The 23,692-nt window shown below is 44.5% G+C and overlaps 2 non-coding genes across 2 annotated transcripts; both read right to left on the bottom strand.

The window, feature by feature from the left end:
* Window positions 1–1,507: 1,507 nt before the first annotated feature.
* On the bottom strand, window positions 1,508–1,580 carry trnav-uac (transfer RNA valine (anticodon UAC)). The gene has a single exon. It is a non-coding gene; the product is annotated as a tRNA-Val (tRNA).
* A 2,216-nt stretch (window positions 1,581–3,796) lies between these two features.
* trnai-uau (transfer RNA isoleucine (anticodon UAU)) lies at window positions 3,797–3,890 on the bottom strand. Its single transcript has 2 exons — window positions 3,853–3,890; window positions 3,797–3,832 (listed from the first exon to the last, which is right to left on the bottom strand). It is a non-coding gene; the product is annotated as a tRNA-Ile (tRNA).
* Window positions 3,891–23,692: the final 19,802 nt, after the last annotated feature.

The raw sequence follows: 23,692 nt of genomic DNA, 5'->3' as shown, positions 1-23,692 counted from the left end.
TTTCAAAATGTTGAAAATATCTTTCCACTTCTGTTTCACTAAATGGAGGGACCAATTTAATTTCTTGGCTAGCAACAAACGGTTTTCTAGAATCAGAAGACTGATTCCCAGACGTTAATTTCGCCATTGCATATTCAAAATCTCTTTGCTTTTGCTCAGCTTCCAATTTACACCGCTCTAACATAATTTGTTCGATTTGCAACTGCATCTCCAGATTACTTATTGGAAACGATTCTAAAATCGATTCATCAAAATCACCCGAAGCCACAAAATGTGATGCAATTTTTCTCTGTATTACAGCTTTTGATGTAGTCGCCAAAATACCTTTAAGTTGCAATCTATTAGCAATCTCAGATACTTCCGTTTTTTTTCGCCTTCGCTAACAAATCCGCGGCTGGCGAATCCAGAAACTCATCAATATTCATCGTTGCCGAATACCACTCACAAGCCAATCAAACAAAAAGAATCGAGCAATCCCCGTTATCAAAACACCGATTCAAAATTCAAAAAACATTTTAAACTCAAACGATTCAATTCCGGACGTAGCCCCCATAATTATGTTACGTATTCAGGCAACAATAAATATAGATGAGTTCGGCAATGGTTTTTTATAACAAATAACACGTTTATTAAACACTGAAAACAAACCCCCTCAAAAGTAAACAAACTCAAACATGACCGGAAAACAGCTGCTGTGCGGCAGATTCACACTTCTTAATTAGCGTGGCAATTCAAACAGTTCTTAAAGCGGTATGCCGAAAAAAAAAACAGTTCTTTAGAGCGATATGCCGAAAGTTCAAAAGCTCACGGTACTTTCAAAAGGAGAGACTTTTTAAAGCGATGTAAATTCTCTTCCACGTCGATGTCCTTCGATTCCCCGGCGTCGAACTTTCCCACGTCGAATTTTATTAAATATAACGGCTTAAAAGTACTGACCTTCCTTCCACACTATTCTCAATCTCCCGCTATTTCCAGCGGAGACTAACACGAGAATAGTCAACGAAATCCTTCCGAATGAGGATCAAACAAGGTCGAAATCAATCCACCGTCGAAAATCGATTCTCCTCGATCTCCATCTTCCAAACTTTTCTTCACTCTCCATCAGCAAAGAAACCGCTGGCAGTGACCTTTTAAACTTTAGGCATTATATAAAACTTCATTTTTAACTAAACTGCGTCATCACATTAAATCAGGCAGTGACATGAAGTCATCTTGGCAAATTCAGCCACGAACTGCCCCTCCTCACAGGGAGGGGTCCTCCCTTTATACCCTGTAAAAAAAACCTGTCACATGACCTCTACTGGCGGGAATATGACATCACTCCACCATCACAAAACCATTACCTCAAGTCCAGTATAACTTCAACCCCAGTCACGTGACAAGGGTACGACTGTCACGTGTCACGGGTACGTAACAATATTTACACCTGAATGCCCACGACAGTAAACTTGAACACAAACTGAAAAGTCGAGCCTCAAGTTCATTTGAAGCACTGGAGCCCAAACAATGTTTCTGCCCGGGATTGAACTGGGGACCTTTCGCGTGTAAAGCGAATGTGATAACCAGTGCACCACAGAAACCGTGTAGAGCGCTCAATGCTTTGCGCTCTTGAACAATGACCCGAGGCACCCCCCCCCCCCGCTCTGAAATACAGCAATAAGTACAAAACCTTCCCCACTGTTCCTTTCCGTTTGCAGTAACAAGTATTAAATAGGATAGGACTTTATTTTATTGAGCGTAGAAGAATGAGGGGAGACTTGATAGATGTATATAAAATTATGATGGATATAGTTAGAGTGAATGCAAGCAGGCTTTTTCCACTGACGCCGGGGAGAAAAAAAAAATAAGAGGACATCGGTTAAGGGTGTATGGGGAACAGTTTAAAGGGAACATGGGAGGGGGGGTTCTTCACACAAAGAGTGGTGGGAGTGTGGAATGAGCTTCCAGATGAAGTGGTACATACAATATACAATAAACAATAGACAAAAGGTGCAGAAGTAGACCATTCGGCCCTTCGAGCCTGCACCGCCATTTTGAGATCATGGCTGATCATCTATTATCAATACCCGGTTCCTGCTTGTCCCCATATCCCTTGATTCCCATGTCCATAAGATACCTATCTAGCTCCTTCTTGAAAGCATCCAGAGAATTGGTCTCCACTGCCTTCTGAGGCAGCGCATTCCAGACCCCCACAACTCTCTGAGAGAAGAAGTTTTTCCTTAACTCTGTCCTAAATGACCTACACCTTATTCTCAAACCATGCCCTCTGGTACTGGACTCTCCCAGCATCTGGAATATATTTCCTGCCTCTATCTTGTCCAATCCCTTAATAATCTTATATGTTGCAATCAGATCCCCTCTCAATCTCCTCGGGCTCACTTTTAACATTTAATTAAACCTTGGACAGGTATATGGATGCGAGGTGTATGGATGGATATGGGCCAGATGCAGGTCACTGGGACAAGGCAGAAAAATGGTCCGGCACAGCCAAGAAAGGCCAAAAGCCTGTTTCTGTGCTGCAATGCTCGATGGTTCTATGGTTATGCGCCATATACAGAGATATGCATTAACAATTTCCTGTCGGGTGTTAGTTAAGGCGCGACATGTGACAGTTAACTAAACTGTGTTGTATTAATAGGCAAGGAATTAAAACACCTTCTGTACTCTAGTTTCCAGTAGTCTCCACAGGGTGGCGCTCGAGCTCACATGCTAAATTTAACAATGCCTTTAAGCTTTCTCACCCTGTCTCTCTCTCTCGTCCTTTCTCTTCACTTCAGATTACAGGTTAATTGAAGCAAGTGAGTGAACCACGTGCCGATACATTTATATACAACAGGGCGCGTTACAAGCCAGGTTTACTTGTGAGATGATGCCAGCTGTATAGTATCGAATCACGGCCAATCATCCCACCGAGCCCGCACTGACACCAGACGCACTGTCACACTGATATTTCATTAATGATCACGGTCCAATCTGTTCCGTCGGATCGCAACTAGACCAAAACATTAACGGACAATTAAACGACATATTGTGAAGGAAAATTATATTGGTAACAACAGCCTTCAGGAACGGAGCGGCGTCGATCAGCTCTGAGGTCGCAGTGGAGTGATCACTCTCCAGCCGGAAGGACGTCAGTAGAATCGAGGGAGCTGTTGTTTCCTTAACAGAGGTTTGGTGAACTCCGGATATGTGAGAATTATTTCATAATTCGTCCAGAAGGAATGCAGATTTATGTTGAGAGAGATGTCAGTATCTCGATACCATTTCCGGCCACTGAGGCTACTATTCACATCTCTTTTCTTCGCGTGTGGCTAAAACTATTCGCCGAAGCTAGTAAATATTGAGTTTAATCGACAGCTCAACGAAATAAGGTGAGGTGTAATTAGAGGATTTCTGAAGCAGGGCTTCAGGAAAGGTAGAGTTCGTTGCTTTACAATTTGGTTAATTGCACTAAGAAGACAGGAATGTGGGGGACACGTGATGCCTTGATTCAGCAAAGAAACCATCTGCTCAGCCACTTTCAACAACGGGAAGTGAGGCTACGCGTGTTGAACTAAAGAATCAAGCAGGGAGATTGTTTGTAGCCCTGCGGGCTCGTTCCTTTTAGTGGATAAGGGAGGCTCTCCAGCAACGCTCTCCTGCTCAGATCAAAATCAAAGGTGCATCGATTCGAAGTTAATTACAAAAAATAAGCGGGGTGTCTCAGAGGCACAAAATCAAATGTAACATTCCAGTGGACTGCTCAGCTTGAGAGACGCCTAGTCACCCGGGCGTTGCAAGCATTAAAAATCACGAGTGCTCTCGGTGAGGCTCGAACTCACAGCCTCGGCATTTCTCCGCCGCGTACTGTCATATAAGTACCGCGCGCTAACCAATTGCGCCACTAGAGCCCACTGCTGCGAACACATGTTTTACATATGGAAAGAAAATGTAGAAATTTACAGATATCATAAGCAGGGGTGTCAAACTCATTTCAGGTCACGGGCCGGATTGAGCAAAATGCAGCTTCATGCGGGCCGGATCAGTCGGACGCGTGCGAACGCAGCTTTCGTTGCCTCCGTTTTTTCAGCCTGCTCTCATGTGTCTCAGTCTCTGCTATAACTACAAAGTGTTTCACTTTACAAATTCCGTTTCTTATGAAGAAGACTGCCGAGCAAGACTGCCGAATAAACACTAAAAACCCTGAAAACCTGGTACCTGAATAAACTCAGCATTAGCCATATCATACGCCATAGGCGCTTCGAGTACTGGGGCCAGCTTTGATAGTAATTAGATATTATCTCGCGGGCCAAAGATAATTCCACCGCGGGCCTTGAGTTTGACATATATGTCATAGAGCATAGAACCTAAAAATATACAGCCCGTGAGAAGGCCATTCGGCCCACAATGTATTGTCATACCAGCTAAAAATCAAATCAAAGGGACTCAAACCCTAATCCCTCCTCCCTACCATGTCCATATCCCTCAATCTTCCTTACATCCATGTGTATATCGAGTCAGCAAATGTGCACATCAAATACCACCTATAAAGTTTGCTGAAAATGCAAACATTCTTGGTCGAATCTCAGATGGAGACGAGAGGGCGAACAGGGGCGAGGTATGTCAACTGGTTGAGTGGTGTCGCAGCAACAACCTTGCACTGAACGTCAGTAAGACGAAAAAGCTCATTGTGGACTTCAGGAAGGAGAGAGATACCAATCATCATAGAGGGATCAGAAGTGGAGAGAGGGAGCAGTTTCAGGTTCCTGGGTGTTAAGATCTCTGAGGACTTAACCTGGTCCCGACATATCGATGCAGTTATGAGGAAGGCAAAACAGCGGCTATCCAGTACTTCATTAGGAGATTAACGAATAGACTGAAACAACTTCTGGAGAGCATTCTGACAGGCTGAATCACTGTCTGGTATGAGGAGGGGCGGGTGGGGGAGATGTTGCTACTCTACCGGATGGGGAGATGGAGAACTATATGATCATGCGGATGTAAGCAGAGAGCTATGGATGGTGGAGAACAAGTGAGCACTCAGTACTCAGTCGGTGAACTTTCCATGAGCGAAGGTGGCAGACAACAATTGCAGTCTGATTCTTAAAGGAACAGCGGCATCTAACCATTCCCCGGCGAAGTGTAGTGTCGAGACTTGGATGGCAGTGCCGCAAGGACGTGGCGGTGGAACGAACCCAGGTGCTGAACACGGGCGCGGAGGCTGAGTCGGGAGACTTTACCGTCGTAGCGACCGTGGAATGGGTGCCAAAGGAGTCTTTACCCGCAGTCTTGGTTTTAGTATAGAATTCAGAAACGATGCTAGACTTAGAACTCATAGTCCTAAGAACCATGGAACGAGGTTACTCATACACGAGTCGACTAACAAACTGGCAGCTCCTAGTTGTGGTCACAGGATTTTTACACTGCTTTTGCTGATGGAAAGCAGATGCTTGTAGGTAGTGGAACCTGGGAATGATTGGGAACTAAACGAGATGATTAAGGCACAATTTCTGAGCCTGGTGCCAGAGGGGTCAATGGCAGGCATCCTTTGATATGTTGGAATAATAACATTGGAACTCTTCCCTGGTTGGGAACAGATTACTTGATGTTAATCTTCATCTTCTCCTGAATCTTTCCTTGTACGTTGTTACTCTGGGTGTCCAGACGCCACATTACGGCTGAAAATTTGAACTTTCATTTCAGTTGATTGTCCGCTCGCAGTGCTACATTTTCTCAGCCAGATCATGTGAACGTTCACTTACCTTTCGCACTTGAGATCCCTCCAATAATATATCATCAATGCCGCTAAATCTGGGGCACCAAGTGAGAGACAGCTAGTTACCGAACCGCTAACTATTGGATCGTGACATTCAGTCAGCCTTTGTAAATCTGTCCAGTAATACTGAGAAAGTAATAATTTCTCAAACTCCACAGTGCTTCTCATTGATAATCGCCTTGTCAATTCCGCTCCATCAAATTCGCAATATCTGATACAGCACAACCAGACAAAAACAGACAGCAGACGTCAGGCAGCAAGACAGACGAGTAGATAGATAGAGAGAGAGAGAGAGAGAGAGAGAGAGAGAGAGAGAGAGAGAGAGAGAGAGAGAGAGAGAGAGAGAGAGAGAGAGAGAGAGAGAGAGAGAGAGAGAGAGAGAGATAGATAGATAGATAGATAGATAGATAGATAGATAGATAGATAGATAAAAGCACACAGACAGTTATGCCGACCGGCCCTGTGGCTCAGAAGGATAGGGAAAGAAAGAGGAAGGCAGGAAGGCAGTAGTAATAGGGGACTCTATAGTCAGGAGTTCAGACAGGCGATTCTGTGGACACAGGAAAGAAACTCGGAAGGTAGTTTGCCTCCCAGGTGCCAGGATCCGGGATGTTTCTGATCGCGTCCAAGATATCCTGCAGTGGGAGGGAGAACACCCAGAGGTCGTGGTACATATTGGTACCAATAACACAGGTAGGAAAAGGGAAAGGGTCCTGAAAACAAACTACAGGGAGTTCGGAAGGAAGTTGAAAATCTCGGGATTACCGCCTGTTCCACGCGAAAGTGAGAATATGAGTAGAATGAGGTGGAGGATAAATGCGTGGCTGAGGGATTGGAGCAGGAGGCAGGGATTCAGATTTCTGGATCATTGGGACCTCTTTTGGGGCGGGTGTGACCTGTACAAAACGGGCGGGTTGCACTTGAATCCCAGGGAGACCAATATCCTGACGGGCAAGTTTGATAGAGCTGTTGGGGAGGCTTGAAACTAGTTTGGCAGGGGGAGCGGTGGGAATCAGAATGTGAGTGCAGGGATTATGGTAGAAGGACAAGAGCATGATGCGACGAGTTCTGAGTTGATGAGGAAGGGGACAGAACATAATTGTAGCCAGTTAAAGGGGTTGAAATGTGTCTATTTCAATGCTAGGAGTATTAGGAACAAGGAGGATGAACTTAGAGCATGGATTAGGATGTGGATCTACGATGTTTTGGTTGTTACCGAAATTTGGTTGAAGGAAGGGCAGGATTGGATGATGCAGGTCCCGGGGTTCAGGTTTTTTTTAAAAGGAATAGGATGGGGGTAGAAAAGTGGGGCTGGGTGAGTGGCATTGCAGGTCAGGGATAATATCACGGCTATAGAAAGAGAGAACGCTGCAGAAGGAGTGTCCACTGAGTCGGCGTGGGTGGATGTCAGAAATAGGAAGGGATCAATCACTGTGCTGGGAGTAGTCTGTAGGTCCCCAAATAGCCCTCGGGACACCGAGGAGCAGATAAGCAGGCTTATTTTAGAATGATGCTGGAAATACAGGGTAGTAGTTATGGTTGACTTCAACTTCCCTCATATTGACTGGTACCTCCTGAGTGCAAGGGGGACAGATGGGGCTGAATTTGTCAGGTGTGTTAAAGAAGGATTCGTGACACAGTATGTGGACCGACCGACGAGAGGAGAGTCTATACTGGATCTAGTTCTGGGGAATGAACCTGGTCAGTTGACAGACTTCTTGGTGGAGGAGCATTTTGGTGAGAGTGACCACAACTCCCTTAGCTTCAGCCTAGCTATGCAAAAGAAATAAAATCAGACTAAATGGTAAAGTGCTTAACTGGGGAAAGGCTAACTTTGAAGGGATGAGGCAGGAACTAGCAACAGTAAATTGGAAACAAATGTTCAAAGGGGAAAGCACAGAAGTAATGTGGGAAAAGCTTATGGATCACTTGAGCTGGGTTCAGGATAGGTTTGTCCCACTGAGGCAAGGAAAAAATGATAGAAAGAGGGAGCCGTGGCTGACAAAGCATGTGAGGCAACACTTCAAGAGGAAAAAGGAAGCATATATTAGATAAAAGAAGCAGGAAGTAGGAGGAGCTTATGAGAAATATCGTGTAGCCAGGAAGGAACTAAAGAAAGGACTTAGGTGAGCTCAAGGGCGGCATGAGAAGGCCTTGGCCTGTAGGATTAAGGAGAACCCCAAGGCGCTCTATGCGTATGTGAAGAATAGGAGGATGACGAGAACGAAGGTGGGACCGCTAAAGTATAAAGAGGGCAACATGTGCCTGAAGGCAGAGGAGTTAGGGGAGGTCCTAAATTAATACTTTGCTTCAGTATTCACAAGTGAAAAGGATCTTGATCAGGATGAGGTCGAAGTTGAGAGCGCCTGTGCACTTGACAATGTGGAGATTAAGGAAGATGAAGTGCTTAAGACTGATAAATCCCCAGGGCCGGATATGATACACCCCAGGTTGTTCTGGGAATTGAGAGAAGAGATCGCAGGAGCATTAGCTATGACCTTTGAATCCTCTTTGGCTGCAGGGGAAGTGCCGGAGGACTGGAGAATGGCAAATGTAGTTCCCTTGTTTAAAGAAGGCAATAGGGAGAAACTTGTGAACTATAGACCGATGAGTCTTACGTCGGTGGTATGCAAACTACTGGAAAGGATCCTTAAGGATAGGATCTACGAGCATTTGGCGAAGTACATTCTACTCCTGGATAGTCAACATTACTTTGTGAAGGGAAGATCGTGCCTCAGGACCCTGATTGATTTTTTTTTGAAGTGGTAACAAAAGAAATTGATGAGGGTAGGGCAGTGGTTGTGGTCTACATGGACTTTAGCAAAGCATTTGACAAGGTCCCTATTGAGAGACTCATCCAGAAAGTCATGAGGCATTGGGATGTGGAACCTTAGCTGTTTGGATAAAAAATTGGCTTAAAGGCAGAAAGAAGAGGGTAGTTGTAGAAGTGTACAATGTACAGGGTATGTTAATTAAAATGGCTTATTTGGTTTTCTAGAGTAGGAATGCTTTTATGTCTGATAAGTGTTTTCTCTCGCAGTTGTTTGGATTTGGACTTGCTGATATGGGGATTGTATTCATTTTTTAACCAATGGGGAATGTTATTTTGGCTTGTGGGGCTGGGAGCTTGGGGGTTTTCGCGGGTTTTCAGGGGAGTCGAGAAGAAAACGCCGAGGAAGGTGGACGTGCGCTGCACTGCTCGGTCGACCACCGGGTGTGGTCCCAGGTGCGAGGACGTGGAGGTCGGAGGAAAGTGACGAGGGGTCGAATGGTTCGATGGTTGAGCTCCAACGATGTGCACTAAACTGACTGAACTTTGATAAGTTGGCGCCTTTTACTTTATTTTCTTTTCCATCACATATACTGTATTGCATAGTAATCTTTTAGTTTTAGTAAAATCTTTAAAGTGTATTCCATAAAGGTATCTGGTGTGAGTTTGATACTGTATGTTTACGGGAGGCATAAACTTGATTCTCACAGCACCTGCGTGTACGGGAGGTGTAGTTGGTGAGTGGCTAGATCTCCTTTTCCCCTAGACATATACCGGCCTGTTGGGTAAGTGTTACAGAAGGAAAGTATTCTGCCTGGAGGTCGGTGACTACGGGAGTGCCGCAGGAATCCGCCCTGGGACCCCGCCTTTTGTGATTTTTATAAATGACCTGGATGCAGATGCGGAAGGATGGGTGAGTAAGTTTTCGGATGACACGCAGATTGGAGGAGTTGTGGATGGAGCTGTAGGTTGTAGAAGCTTACAAGAGGATATAGACAAGCTGCAGAGTTGGGCAGGAAAATGGCAGATGGAGTTTAATCCGGACAAGTGTGAGGTGATGCGGTTTGGAAGCGCAAACCAGAGGACTGAATACAGAGTTAATGGTCAGTTACTTATGAGTGTGGATGAACAAAGGGACCTTGGGGTTCAAATCCATACATCCCTCAAGGTCACTGCACAGGTTGATAGGGTAGTTAAGAAGGCCTATAGGATGCTAGGCTTCATTAACAGGGGGATTGAGTTCAAGAGTAGAGAGGCCATGTTGCAACTTTACAAATCTCTGGCGAGTCCGCACTTAGAGTATTGTGTTCAATTCTGGTCACCTCATTATAAGAAGGATGTGGAAGCTATGGGGAGGGTGCGGAGGAGATTTACCAGGACGTTGCCTGGTTTGGAGAACAAGTCATATGAAGCAAGTTTATCAGAGCTGGGACTTTTCTCGTTGGAGTGTAGAAGAATGAGAGGGGACTTGATAGAGAGCTACAAGATTATGAGAGGCATAAATAGGGTGAATAGTCAGTACCTGTTTCCCAGGGCACCAATAGCAAACACCAGAGGGCATATGTACAAAATTAAGGGAGGGAAGTTTAGGGGAGAAATCAGGGGTAAGTTTTTTACACGAAGGGTTGTGAGTGCCTGGAATGACTTGCCAGGGATGGTGGTAGAGGCTAAAACATTAAGTGTATTTAAGAGCCTCTTGTACAGGCACATGGATGAAAAAAAATGAAGGGTTATGGGGTGGTGTGGGTTTAGTACTTTTTTAAAGGATTACATGGGTCGGCACAACATAGAGGGCTGAAGGGCCTGTACTGTGCTGTAGTGTTCTATGGTTCAATGTTTCTATGGGAAGAAGTATAGTTCAGGTAATTGTGTGAGTCGATGGACTTATGATGTACGACAGTAGATAAGCTGGCTCAGAAGACAGAGAAAGAGAGATTGGAAATGGATCAGGTAAAACTAAAGGCGTGTTGGGAATTGGAGCTGGTTGATGAAATCAACGAGCAGCGTCCAGGAAGCAGCAGCAATGCTGTCGTCAGTGTCCCGCGGGAGATTTCGGGCAGTGACACCGCTGTCGGCTTAGAACACGGACCGTTCCACGTAGCCAATAAAAAGGCAGGAATAGCCGGGATCCATGCGAGTGCCTATGGCTACAAGGGTCTTCGAAGTGGTGGAGGAGTGGGTGGGCGGGGGATGTGAATATTTTTTCAGGCACTGTACCTGTTATCCGTTCAGCGACAATTGCCAGTTCAACACATTTATTTGAATATAATCTGAGTTGGATCTGGATAAACACTGTCCTTACTGACACTGATATCTGCGAATCATGTTTAGTAGTACGGTTTAGCTGATGGACGTGTTTATATTCAGATATGATCGTTCTGCTTGCGATTGACAGGATAAGGAGCGACACTCTCACTGTGAACAACAAAGTGATGCAACTGCATGATCAGCTTAATTCATGTGAGGAAATGTCACCACTAGTAGAACTATTTATGTGTCGGGAAAAGACCCCGTCACATCAGATCCCTCCAAATATAAACACGATACAATGTGATAGTTATAAAGAAAACAGCGAGTTTTTCTGTCAACAGTTTGAGCTATTCCCGATATTATTGAGATCAGAATAACAACAAATAATGTTAAATGCATCTATCTTCCTCTGTCCGTGTGGGCACTCGATGGGGCCATTGTTCAAAAATATCTCTCCTGCAAACTCGATAACATCTAGCTCATAACAACACTCAAGACAATTCTGTCCGCGGCAATATTAACATACTGGTCTGACAGGGATTGTAGATGACATCATTGATGACAATGGGTTTTGACGATGGCAGCTGGATGGAATATCAACATTTTATTTCTTGCAATACAGCGGACACTGGAAATGCATTTTTTCGCCAGTGTGATCTCCGTTGTCCTTGAATAACCAGTACCTGCTGGAAATAATGTCTGCAGTACGGTTACAGGAACAAGGGAGACTTGTGCGGACCGCTGGAAGTCAATGGAGTCGCATAGAGGACGATCAGCAGAAACCGGAGATGGGGGAGGGAAAGTCGTGCCTGGTGGTAGAGTGGCTATGGAGATGGTGGAAGTTACGGTAAAATATCTTGCATGCGGAGGCTCGTGGCGTGTTACCTGAGGACAAGGAGACCCAATCTTTTTTTATTATTCTGGGTGGGATGGAGTGATGGTACCTGGGGGAAATGCGTCAGAGAATGGTAACAGCAGCTTCGATCGTTGGTGGAAGGGAATCTCCATTGACTGTAAAATGTCTGGAGATGAAATTCTCATCAATGGAAATGATAGAATGGAATAGCACTTTGGCGAGTGTCCCTTTGGCAGAAAGTATCGTCAGGATAACTGTTGGAGTCAGTAGCATGGCTTTGTAAAATATGTCGGTAGATAATCTCTCCCTTGAGTTGGGAACAGAGAGATCGAGAGACAAGAGTGGTGTCAGAACGGGTACAATCTGATCTGAGGGCCGTGTGGCAAGTTGTAGGCCGTGTAGATGAGACTGACGAGCTCAGCGTGGCTGCAGGAAGAGGCACCGATTCAGTTGTCAATGGACTCGCAGCAGCAATTCAGCCGCCACTGTCGGGAATGAACGGGTTGTTTCGGGAACACGGATCTCTCACAGGAATATGGCCTTGCAGTTGGACAAAAGTATCGGGAGGACAGAGGAATGTACTGTGGAACCGTGGGGCGAAATGCACTACAATCAGTAGGGCAAAGAAAGGAAATGAGCCAGCGAATTCGGGACCAGCATTGCAGCTGCACAAGGGGCTTGTCTGTGCAATTTCCGCTTGTGAGGTGTGATAGGAATAAGGATATCGCCCGGCCAAGAGGGACAGAAAGTGCCCGCAATATATAGTGGTATCCGGACGGGCGACGCCGCTAAGTCACGATTTTTTCGGAACAATGAGGGCAAGCGGAGATTTTACCACACTCTTTAGCTGCTCCCTGAACTTGGCCTGTGTAACGGCGTAAAGGGCCGTGTTTGTACAACAGCTCAGAAGCTGCAGAATGATGCCCAGCTCCAGAAGGGAATCTGGCGGAAGTAAACGCATGGGAAGATAATTCAGCCGATCCCACGCAGAGAACACACTGTAAGGTGCCCACAGCAGGATGAAATTACCCGAGACCATCAGCAATAAAACAAGGGATTTCCTGCGTTTCTCCATCTCCGGGTCTCTGGCGCTCTGTCCGTTACCGGGAACTCTGAGTCTCCCGCGGGCTCTGCTGGTGACTAAGACGTGCCTGACAGTGAGGCCGTTCGTCAGCAGAATCAGCACAAATGGGAGTACAGGGGTGAGGAAGGAATAAAATAGATCAAGTTGATTCGTGAATTTGTAATAATGATACCTCTGTTGACAAATGAATGGAGCAATTATCCATGTGTATTCCTCTGACAGTCGAAAATACCAGTAAATATTCTTTAAATTGCTGATCACAGTCACCGTCCCCAAAACCACGGCCGCGGTTTTCCGCGTGCAATATTTCGTTTTCATCTTTTGGCAACAAATGGCGACAAACCGATCCAAGGTGAACGTGACGGTGAACCAGACGGAACAGTCGGTTGCGGTGTAAATCAGAGCAGCGTGGATATTACACCCCTTGGGCATTGAGCGGGTGAAGACGACGGGATGAATGTACTTAAGTGGAATCTTGCTCAATATCAGGTCCAGGATAAGAACCAGAAGATCCGCCGCTGCCATGGCAACCAGGTAGCACGTGACAACTCTGGAGAGGCCGCACTTTGCCCGAGACAGGATGAATATGGTCACCATGTTCACTGCCAAACAGAATAAACCATCAGGGTAAATAAAACAGGAAGAGTTCTCTTAAAACGAGTGTAATGTGTGTCAATGATTGAAATGAGTGTACCTGACGGAATAATATAATCGTAGCGATTAGATAGATAGATATATAGATAGATAGATAGATACTTTATTCATCCCCATGGGGAAATTCAACATTTTTTTCCAATGTCCCATACACTTGTTGTAGCAAAAACTCATTACATACAATACTTAACTCAGTAATAATATGATATGCATCTAAATCACTAACTCAAAAAGCATTAATAATAACTTTAAAAAAAGTTCTTAAGTCCTGGCAGTTGAATTGTAAAGCCTAATGGCATTGGGGAGTATTGACCTCTTCATCCTGTCTGAGGAGCATTGCATCGACAGTAACCTGTCGCTGAAACTGCTTCTCTGTCTCTGGATGGTGCTATGTAGAGGATGTTCAGGGTTTTCCATAATTGACCGTAACCTACTCAGCGCCCTTCGCTCAGCTACCGATGTTAAACTCTCCAGTACTTTGCCCACGACAGAGCCCGCCTTCCTTACCAGCTTATTAAGACGTGAGGCGTCCTTCTTCTTAATGCTTCCTCCCCAACACGCCACCACAAAGAAGAGGGCGCTCTCAACAACTGACCTATAGAACATCTTCAGCATCTCACTGCAGACATTGAATGACGCCAACCTTCTAAGGAAGTACAGTCGACTCTGTGCCTTCCTGCACAAGGCATCTGTGTTGGCAGTCCAGTCTAGCTTCTCGTCTAACTGTACTCCCAGATACTTGTAGGTCTTAACCTGCTCCACACATTCTCCATTAATGATCATTGGCTCCATATGAGGCCTAGATCTCCTAACTGGTAACTAGATTACCAGTTGAATAAAATTAAACAGTTTTGCGAAGTAGTGTAATCTGAGTGCAATCTGTTCGATCGAAAATCAGCAACGAAAAGGAAAGCGAAGAACACAGATAACGACGGCCGATGGTTGTGAAATTCCGTACATGCTGAGGGAAAAAGTTCGGAATGATGCTCCGCGGAATCTCCGTGAAATAATTATCCTTGACACCCACCATCTCCGGCTGAGGCGCAAATTCCCGTCCCTGATCCTTAGCCAGGGCGGCGGAATTTGCAGATGTAGTCCAAAACCTTATTTTTGTACATCACTTACTGTTTGCCAACATTGAGGGAGTATTACCTTGAAATCGTACCACGAGTCTCACCAGCTCCTCCTTGTACTTCTGCCTTTACAATCCTATGCCAGTCATTAATGTCTCGAAAATGCCTTATTTTTTCAGCAACAGTGAAACTGATTTGTCACCAGAACAATACGTCATGGTCAGCATTTCAAGAATTTACTGTGGTCTATCATGTTCTCAGAAAAAAAATCATGTTTTCAGAAATATGTTCCTTAGGCTTTACACACGGTCAAATGCAGCTGGCGTGAAAATATATATTAAAGATCATTGCATTTTACAATTTTTGGGTCCCAGTCGGAAAATGCATTTTATGAATACAGTGGGCAGGAGGGTGGCCAGAGCCAGAAGATGCAACCAGTGATTATATTCCAGAGACAATGCTTCCTTTGCTTCAGCGGCACCTCGGTCAGCACATGGAAGTTGGAAAGGAACTAACGAATTTATTAACTTTCTAATCCGACCGATGTTGTTGGAGATGATCAGAGAGAAACGGAGGAGGGGTCGTCACACTAACGTCATTCTTTCTGCTGGAAGGCAGATAATTAGATGATTTATCCAACACAATTCTGCGGCAGCCTCACGCTGCCAACTGAAACGATAGCAAAAGAAATGTGGATACAGAGCTGGCGAACGCAAAACGCGCGGAAGCGGAGCCATTAAGATAAATGTTCACAGTTTAGAGAACGTAATGCCACTGCTGAACGACAGCCAATGTGGAAACGTGAAGAACGAACGACGTTTTCTAAGGAACTCCCGCAAGCCTATACGGCGAGATAGGAGACAAAATGCGAAAGACACTTCGATAATGTGGTCGCACGGCCGAAGGTCCTGACAGCGGAGGGACCTGGTTAAGTTCACGGGAATCCTGGACTGCAGATGACCGATCAGACCGATTAGCCACGGAAAGACTAGGGGTTGGAAACCTGTTTAATTGCAATTGACCCTCAAGTGAGGGGGAACAAAATCTTGATTCATCGCAGACATTCTCGCGGCGAGGAGAAAGCGAATGGAAAGCGGAGATCCATTTTAATATGCAATGGTTCAACGTCTCGGTGGTAGGCTGCTGTGCTGAGCGACTGTCAGTTAGTTTACTCGTCAGAAATTTAACCATTACACCCGGAGCATTAACTGAACCAGCCTGACCACGCCACAGGACCAGAAGCTACTTAAATCATGGTTGACGTGTTTCCCTTCCAAAACTGTCTTCCTGCCTTCTCTACATAAACGTTGATGTCTCAGTTAACAACCGCTAAATTACGCGAATACGGGCGCAGGGCCATCAAACGCGCCTGATACGTGAGATCGTTTAATCGCTGGACCATTCTCGTAAACCTGCTCTGGATCAACACCACTGCCACCACATACTCTCTTGAACAGAGATCGTCAGGACAGAAAACCACCAAAGTGCATAGGAAAAAGATTTGTTTAATTAACAGATTGCAGTGCGACAGCATCATTAATTATTATAATGAGAGGTACACGTGATAAGAAAAATGCGGTGACGTAATAAAGAGACTCACCAGGAAGAGCAATAATGGCGAGGACGGGGAAGAAAACCACCTGAATGGCAAGGAGAGCATGTGTAACTCGAAAATCTACCGATACCCGGTAATTTGTAGAAATATATGGAAACATCCAGAAGACACTTCTCCCATTTCCCGTTATATTCCAGGCTGCGCTTCCCGGATTCCGATCCATGACAGAACGAGCCAATCCGTCCTCACTCTCCCTGACACTGCAGCTCCGGTTATCTGTCCGTGGCAGGGGAGGCTGCTCTCGCTGAAACTGGGGGAACCGAGTGAACGGGGCTCTTATTAAGAAGGGAGAAAATAATCTCCGGTGACGTCAGCAGCCTACCCTGAAAAGACTTCCGCAAAGCTACAGGAAGAGTTAACCCTTGGTCTACCAGGTGGCAGAGGAAGAAGTGTGTAGATAAGTGTTGCTGTGACCACGTATCCTGAAATTAATAAAATTAATTTTAAAAATATTTTACTGCACCTGTTTAACAAGTTTGAAGAGGAAATAAGTCCAAAATGAGCAAGTATATGAATTTTCTTCAAAACACCCGGGTTAGCAAAGCGGTAAATTAGTCAATAATCACATTTGATCCATCTTGGTTGGTGTAAGATGAATGGAAGAAAACAGCGGTTCTGAAAGAGAGCGGCATTAGCGTGGAAATTAGAGGTTTTCTGAGACAGAAAAGGACCGTCAGCCATCTGTGCAAATGTGCTCTCATGTTCGACAGGAGTAGCAGGTGGACAAGAAAGATAGACAAGGGGAGGAAGGGAAGAGTGAGAGTGAAAGAGACAGACAGAGAGAGAGAGAGAGAGAGAGAGAGAAAGGGAGGGAGGGAGAGAGAGAGAGAGAAAGGGTGAGAGAGAGAGAGGGAGGGAGAGAGAGACAGAGAGAGAGAGAGAGAGAGATAGAGAGAGACAGAGAGAGATACAACGATAATAATGATGGAGTTAACTGTCCGCAACTGGGTTCCCTCCAGCGCAATGCGGATCAGATCACTGAGTGGGCAATAAGTATTCTTTGCGACGGTTGATTATTATTATTTTTTTTTCATGTCATCCTTATATACTAGTAGAATACCAATCTTCAACATAGGCACTGTATCTCACTTTCCTCTAAAATCCTGCTGCTGTTGAACCAGAAATTAGCAAGAAAAGTCAAGTTGTTTCCTTACGGTCCATAAGCCTCCCCACACCACATACAAAGCCCAGGCCGCAGACAGACAGAGATTTCCACTGTATGGCCAATGATCATAAGCCTCCCCACACCACATACAAAGCCCAAGCCGCAGACAGACAGAGATTTCCACTGTATGGCCGATGATCATAAGCCTCCCCACACCACATACAAAGCCCAGGCCGCAGACAGACAGAGATTTCCACTGTATGGCCGATTATCATAAGCCTCCCCACACCGCATACAAAGCCCAAGCCGCAGACAGACAGAGATTTCCACTGTATGGCCGATGATCATAAGCCTCCCCACACCGCATACAAAGCCCAGGCCGCAGACAAACAGAGATTTCCACTGTATGGCAGATGATGCTGTTCTGCTGTCTGCAATGTGTCGTAGTGATAGGATGAGCTTTAATCGAGGCAGAATCAGCATTTTCCTGTAAAGTGACTTTGTATTTGTTGGCAAGCAAACGTGTCGCTGTACCTTTGTACAATTTACCCTCGATTGAAGATCATACAGAAATTAACATCCACCAGTGCTCTAAATGTGTTATTCGGATTATTTTATTATTATTTTTTCCTCTTTATTCTGTTCCTTGGAATGTTTCCTCTCACTTGAGCAGTGTCCGCAATTCTATGGCATTTCAACAAAGTCTATGGAACCTAGAATTGTTTTCATTTTCCACAGACATGGTATATTTGTAAGCCTGCAAAGGCTGAACTAAAACTTCTCTTCCTGACTGTTATTTATCTCTGTTGCGTTTGCAATGAATTCCCTTAGAATTCAGCTTAGAGATCTAGAAGCAGCGGAACGGGTACATTTATTCGAATTGTCGATAGCAATAAATTTGAAAAAGAATGTGTTTCAAGCTGGGAAAATTTTGATTAAAAGTATATATGTTCTATTAAACATATTTCTTTGCCACAAAAAAATGTCAGGCAAGCACAGTCGTGTAACGTTCAATAAACCATTGCAGAGTAAGTGCCGAAGAAATATATCATTGCATGCTCCTATAGGCACCCTTATGTCCAGCCACTGAATACAAACGGCAGATGTTTATGTAACTTCAGGTTCTTTATATGCTAATCAACTGAACAGCAATCACATTTAGATTTGACGTATAAATCACAAATTACTTCGGTGTGTGTGCAAAGAATCCCTTTAGTCTTACTGATGTGTAACCCTGTGCGATAAGAACATGGAATTGTACAGCACATTACAGGCCCTTCGTTGTGCCGACCCTCAAACCCTGCCTCCCATATAATCCTCCCCCACCTTATTCTCTTAAACTTCACTAGTGTATCTGCATCGACCACTAACTCAGGCAGTGCATTCCACGCACCAACCACTCTGAGTAAAAAAAAACTTTCTTTGATATCGCCCTTGATCTTCCCTCCCGTTATCTTAAAGCCATGTCCTCTTGTATTGAGCAGTCGTGCCCTGGGGAAAAGGCGCTGGCTGTCCACTCGATCTATTCCTCTTAATATCTTGTACACCTTTATAATATCTCCTCTCATCCTCCTTCTCTCCAAAGAGGAAAGCCTTAGCTCCCTTAATCTCTGATCATAATCCATACTCTCTAAACCAGGCAGCATCCTGGTAAATCTCCTCTGTACCCTTTCCAATGATTCCACATCCTTCCTATAGTGAGGCGACCAGAACTATACACAATACTCCAAGTATGGCCTAACCAGAGTTTTTTAGATCTGCATCATTACATCACGACTTTTAAACCCTATCCCTCGACTTATGAAAGCTAACACCACATAAGCTTTCTTAAATACCCTATCTACCTGTGAAGCAACTTTCAGGGATCTATGGACATGTACCCAGATCCCTCTGCTCCTCCACACTTACAAGAATCTTGCTATTTACTTTGTACTCTGCCTTGAAGTTTGTCTTTCAAAGTGTAACACCTCACTCTTCTCCGGGTTGAACTCCATCTGCCACTTCTTAGCCCACTTCTGCATCCTATCAATCTCTCTCTGCAATTTTCAACAATCCTCTACACCACCAACCTATGTGTCGTCTGCAAACTTGCCAACCCACCAGCCTGCGCTTTCTCCGGTCTATTCGGTGTGCTACCCCTGCCAAATATAATGATTAAAATTAAACACAATAAACGTTCTACCGCAACAACTTCAGTGTTTACTGATATTCTTGCGAAAAAATATCAGCATATATGATCATGATGTTTAGGGTACAGGAAATCCCATTAATGATGTAAATGCTGAGGTGTTGACTGTTGAGTTTGGTTCTCGCTGAACAAACAGCTTTTATATTTGCCGGCGTGTGAGGGGCCATTGATATTATGAACATTCTTACACCTGTCCTTCGTAACCTGTGACAATGCAATACTCCGCCAGATGTAATGTAGTAAATGCTGATTATGATTTATCCACTGCAATTGTTTATGGTAGACAGGTAGAGTATTAAATATTGTTTGTGTGGAAGTAAAGTTGAAATGAGTAACGTGTCTCCACGAAACTGCATTACTGCGATCTTAAATCACTTCGCCTCGTCGCTCGTTCTGTAAAAAAAAAGAACTATCTTTTGATGTGCATTTGATATAATTTCCAATCTAGTGCGCAGTGGATACCTATACTGCATAAAAACCAGACCAGATGCAATTTGACAAATTCCAATCTTTTAGCATTGTGATAACGTGATATGAACTGCACCTTTAAGGGAAAATCCAGTGCACGGTGTAGGCGGTGATCCTGCTTTAGAGATTAGCGGTGAAGCTGCAGGACAGTAGCAGCTGGAATAATTCTCTACCTGTGCTGCTAGTTCCGCTGTCACTTTGAGCAGTATTGTCATTGCGGTCCACGCAGATAAAAACGAAACAAGTAATGTACAGAAAACAGGATTGCACTCTGCTGATCACTTTCATCTGGAGAATCGAAAATCAGCTGGCTGCAAGGTTCACAACAGCAGTGAATAAATCGCCAATTGAATTCTATGCATAGAGGAGGAATTTCAATTATTGGTGTCTTTGGAATGGAGTTCAGCGAGTGACCAGGAATCGCAGTTACATCATCACTGTGGTCAGATTTAAGACTCCAGACACAACAACATGAGTAACATGGTCAACGATGGGCGTGAAATAGTAATGAGTTTATCCGTGAGGCCAGTAGTGAGATCATCATCTCAGTTCAGTCGGCTGAGGTTGAACCGAAGTGACAGTGATGTAATTCAAGCAATGATATCTTCAGTATGAGCAGTGACCTGTTTGACAGTGTAGAACATTCTACCTATTGAAATCAAGAACCCGTGATCATTCCGACGTTACATCATGACACTCTGCTTCCTGCAACACTCACACAATGCTGCTGGAACGCAGCAGGCCAGGCAACATCTACAGTCGACGTTTCGGGCCGAGACCCTTCGTCAGGACGAAGTGAAAGGAAAGATTGTAAAGGATTTGAAAGTGGGAGGGGGAGGGGATATCCAAAATGATAGAAGACAGGAGGTGGAGGAGCTGGAAAGTTGTTTGGGAAAAGGGAGAGGGAAAGGATCATGGGACGGGAGGACTAGGGAGAAAGAAAGGAGGAGGGAGCACCAGAGGGAGATGGAGAACAGGCAAGGCCCGGAACGTCAACTGTACTTCTTCCTATAGATGCTGCCTGGCCTGCTGCGTTCCACCGGCATTTTGTGTGTGTTGCTTGAATTTCCAGCATCTGCAGATTTCCTCGTGTTCGACTCTGCTTCCTGTCCGCTGATCTGTAGTTCCATTCCAGAGAGTGGCTGTTCATGAGGTCCCAGAGATGAGTCTGATTGTGATCGGCGAAGATTTCGGGCAGATTGATCAAGACCGTGTTTCACATCCGTCCCCTTTTCCAGAGAACTCTGTCTTGAATGTTCACTCCTATTGGAGCAAACATGTCTAATTATTGAAAAATCATTATCAATAATGTGTGTTATTTCATTCTATACAAACATGCGGCGTGTTCCATGCTTCTGCATGTGCTGAACTAAGAAGGGTTAGCTACATCTATTTCTGACAGTAATTAATCTGATATGTGATGTGAAATAATTATCTTTCTTTTTGTGCATAGCCTGGTTGAAACGACATTTATTTGCAGTATTCACAATATGTGAAACGTGTTAAACGTATTTTATACGCAGTGAGTATATGTTAACAATTATATTTACTAGATCATTGACACCTTTGGACATCAGAAAAAAAATACATCTGAAGAAAGCTGTAATTGAAGTAAACAGGATATTTTTATTTTTCCCGGTGTGTTCCATTATCTGCACCACTGAGAACATGCTGCACCGTTTTCATACTTTCGGTTCTTTATCCTCTTCTCCACTGGAAAATGCCCAGAGATTTTTTTTTCTGCAGATGGACCAAATAAAAGAGTTGTAAAGATCTCCTTTCTTCCGCTAGACTGCAGGTCACATTTGAGCAAACATGGTTAGCAAACCTGCTTAGCCCACTTCCACCCTCCACCCCACCGATCAGGGGTACATGCAGTTATGTGAGTTGATGGAAGATGGTCGTATGAGCAGCTGGTGTCTATCACAGGACCCGGTTATGCGACGATCCACTAACGTCGGACAGATAATCTTTGAAGTGTGCTGATTGTCGCTGGGGTAATCGAACACAGGGACGATTTATTGTCGTTTTAGTCAATTGACATTAACGATTAGAATGAGATCGTGTTGCAGTTTCTGGAGGAGATTCTGGAGAGGGAACGATCTTTACCAAAGGGACGGGTTACCCTTGAATCAGAGGGGTCTAATGTGCTGGCGGGCAGGTAGGCTGGAATTTTCTTGTGGGTTTAAACAAAATTGCATTCAATCGGATAAGATGGAACGTAAAAGGCGAGAAAAATAGGAATGGGTGAATACCGGACTGAAGGCGTTCTATTTGAATGCACCGGACATGGTTGAAGAACTTCTCGCACAGTTGCATATGGGAATACGTGTATAGGATGGTGTAAGAGTCACTGAATCATTGCTGAAGGAAGATTGTAACTGGGAGCTTAATGTCAATGATATACATTGCAGTAAAAGGTTAGCCAAGAATGGAGAAGGGGCAGTGTTGCTCTTTGGTTAAATGTGAAATTAAATAATTTAAAAGAGGTGACATGGGGTTGCAAGGTGTTGAATCCTTGTGGATAGAACAATGAACTGTGAGGATTAAAAACCATTAAGTGAGTTAAATTTACAGACAACCCAAACCAGAATAAGGATTTGGTCTACAAAATATAACATGAGATAGAAAACGCCTGTCGAAAGGACAGTATGATAATCGTCATGAGGGTTTAAAATATTCCGCAAGACTGGAAACATCATCTTGATCCCGGAGTACAAGAGACAGAATTTCGAGAATGCCTGCGCGGTGGCTTTTCAGAGCAGCTCGAGGTTGAGCCCACCGGGAGATATTGTGTAAAGAGCCGGAATTGATCAGAGGGCTTTGGTGAAAATGATCACGATATGATCGAACTCACCCTCAAATTTGAAAAAAAAAATGGATGCACCAGAATTACAGCGGAGTAGAGAGAATTACAGAGCCATTAGAGAGGAGTTCGCAAGAATGGATTGGAAAAGAACACAGGCAGGCATGACAGCAGAACAACACTGGCTGTAGTTTCCGAAAGGAATTTCAAAAGCACACGATATATACTTACTAAAGAGGAGATGTGTTATAAAGGAAGATGATACAACCGTGGCGCAGAACACTATTCAACGCCAACATCATAGGCATAGAGAAGGCATGCAGTACAAGTATTAGCGGGAAGTTAAATGATTGGGAAATTTTATATGCCCGCAGAAGGCAAAATAAAACACATTGAAAAGTTAAAGAAGGAATGCAATATAATGCTAGCCAATATGGTTAAAGAAGATACCAAAAGTTTTTTTGTTCAGATACACAAAGTGTACGAGAGAGGCGAAAGTGGAAAGCGATGATCGAGAGGCAGTAATGGGCGATAATAAAATGGTGGACGCACTGAATAAGAATTTGCATCAATTTTCAAGTAGAGTCAAGTCACTTTTAACTGCCATTTCGACCATAACTGCTGCTACAGTACATTGAAAAAACGAGACAACGCTTTTTCAGGACCATGATGTTAGATGACCATGGTGTTAGTCTAGTACAAAAACTAGACTGAACTACGTTAAAAAAAAACGACACCAGACTACGGACCTTCCCAGGACTGCAAAAAGGGCACAAAACAGAGCAGGCATTACAATAAATGATAAATAAGACAGTAGGGCAGTTAGGTGTCAGTCCAGGCTCTGGGTATTGAGGAGTCTAATAGCTTGGGGGAAGAAACTGTTACATAGTCTGGTCGTGAGAGCCCGAATGGTTCGGAGCCTTTTCCCAGACCACAGGGGGGAGAAGATTTTGTATGAGGGGTGCGTGGGGTCCTTCATGATGCTGTTTGCTTTGCGGATGCAGCGTGTAGTGTAAATGTCCATGATGGTGGGCAGAGAGACCCCCGATGATCTTCTCAGCTGACCTC

This window comes from Hemitrygon akajei, unplaced genomic scaffold (assembly GCF_048418815.1).
Source record: "Hemitrygon akajei unplaced genomic scaffold, sHemAka1.3 Scf000092, whole genome shotgun sequence".
In the NCBI taxonomy this organism is placed as follows: domain Eukaryota; kingdom Metazoa; phylum Chordata; class Chondrichthyes; order Myliobatiformes; family Dasyatidae; genus Hemitrygon; species Hemitrygon akajei.
This window is presented reverse-complemented; position numbering and strand designations above follow the sequence as displayed.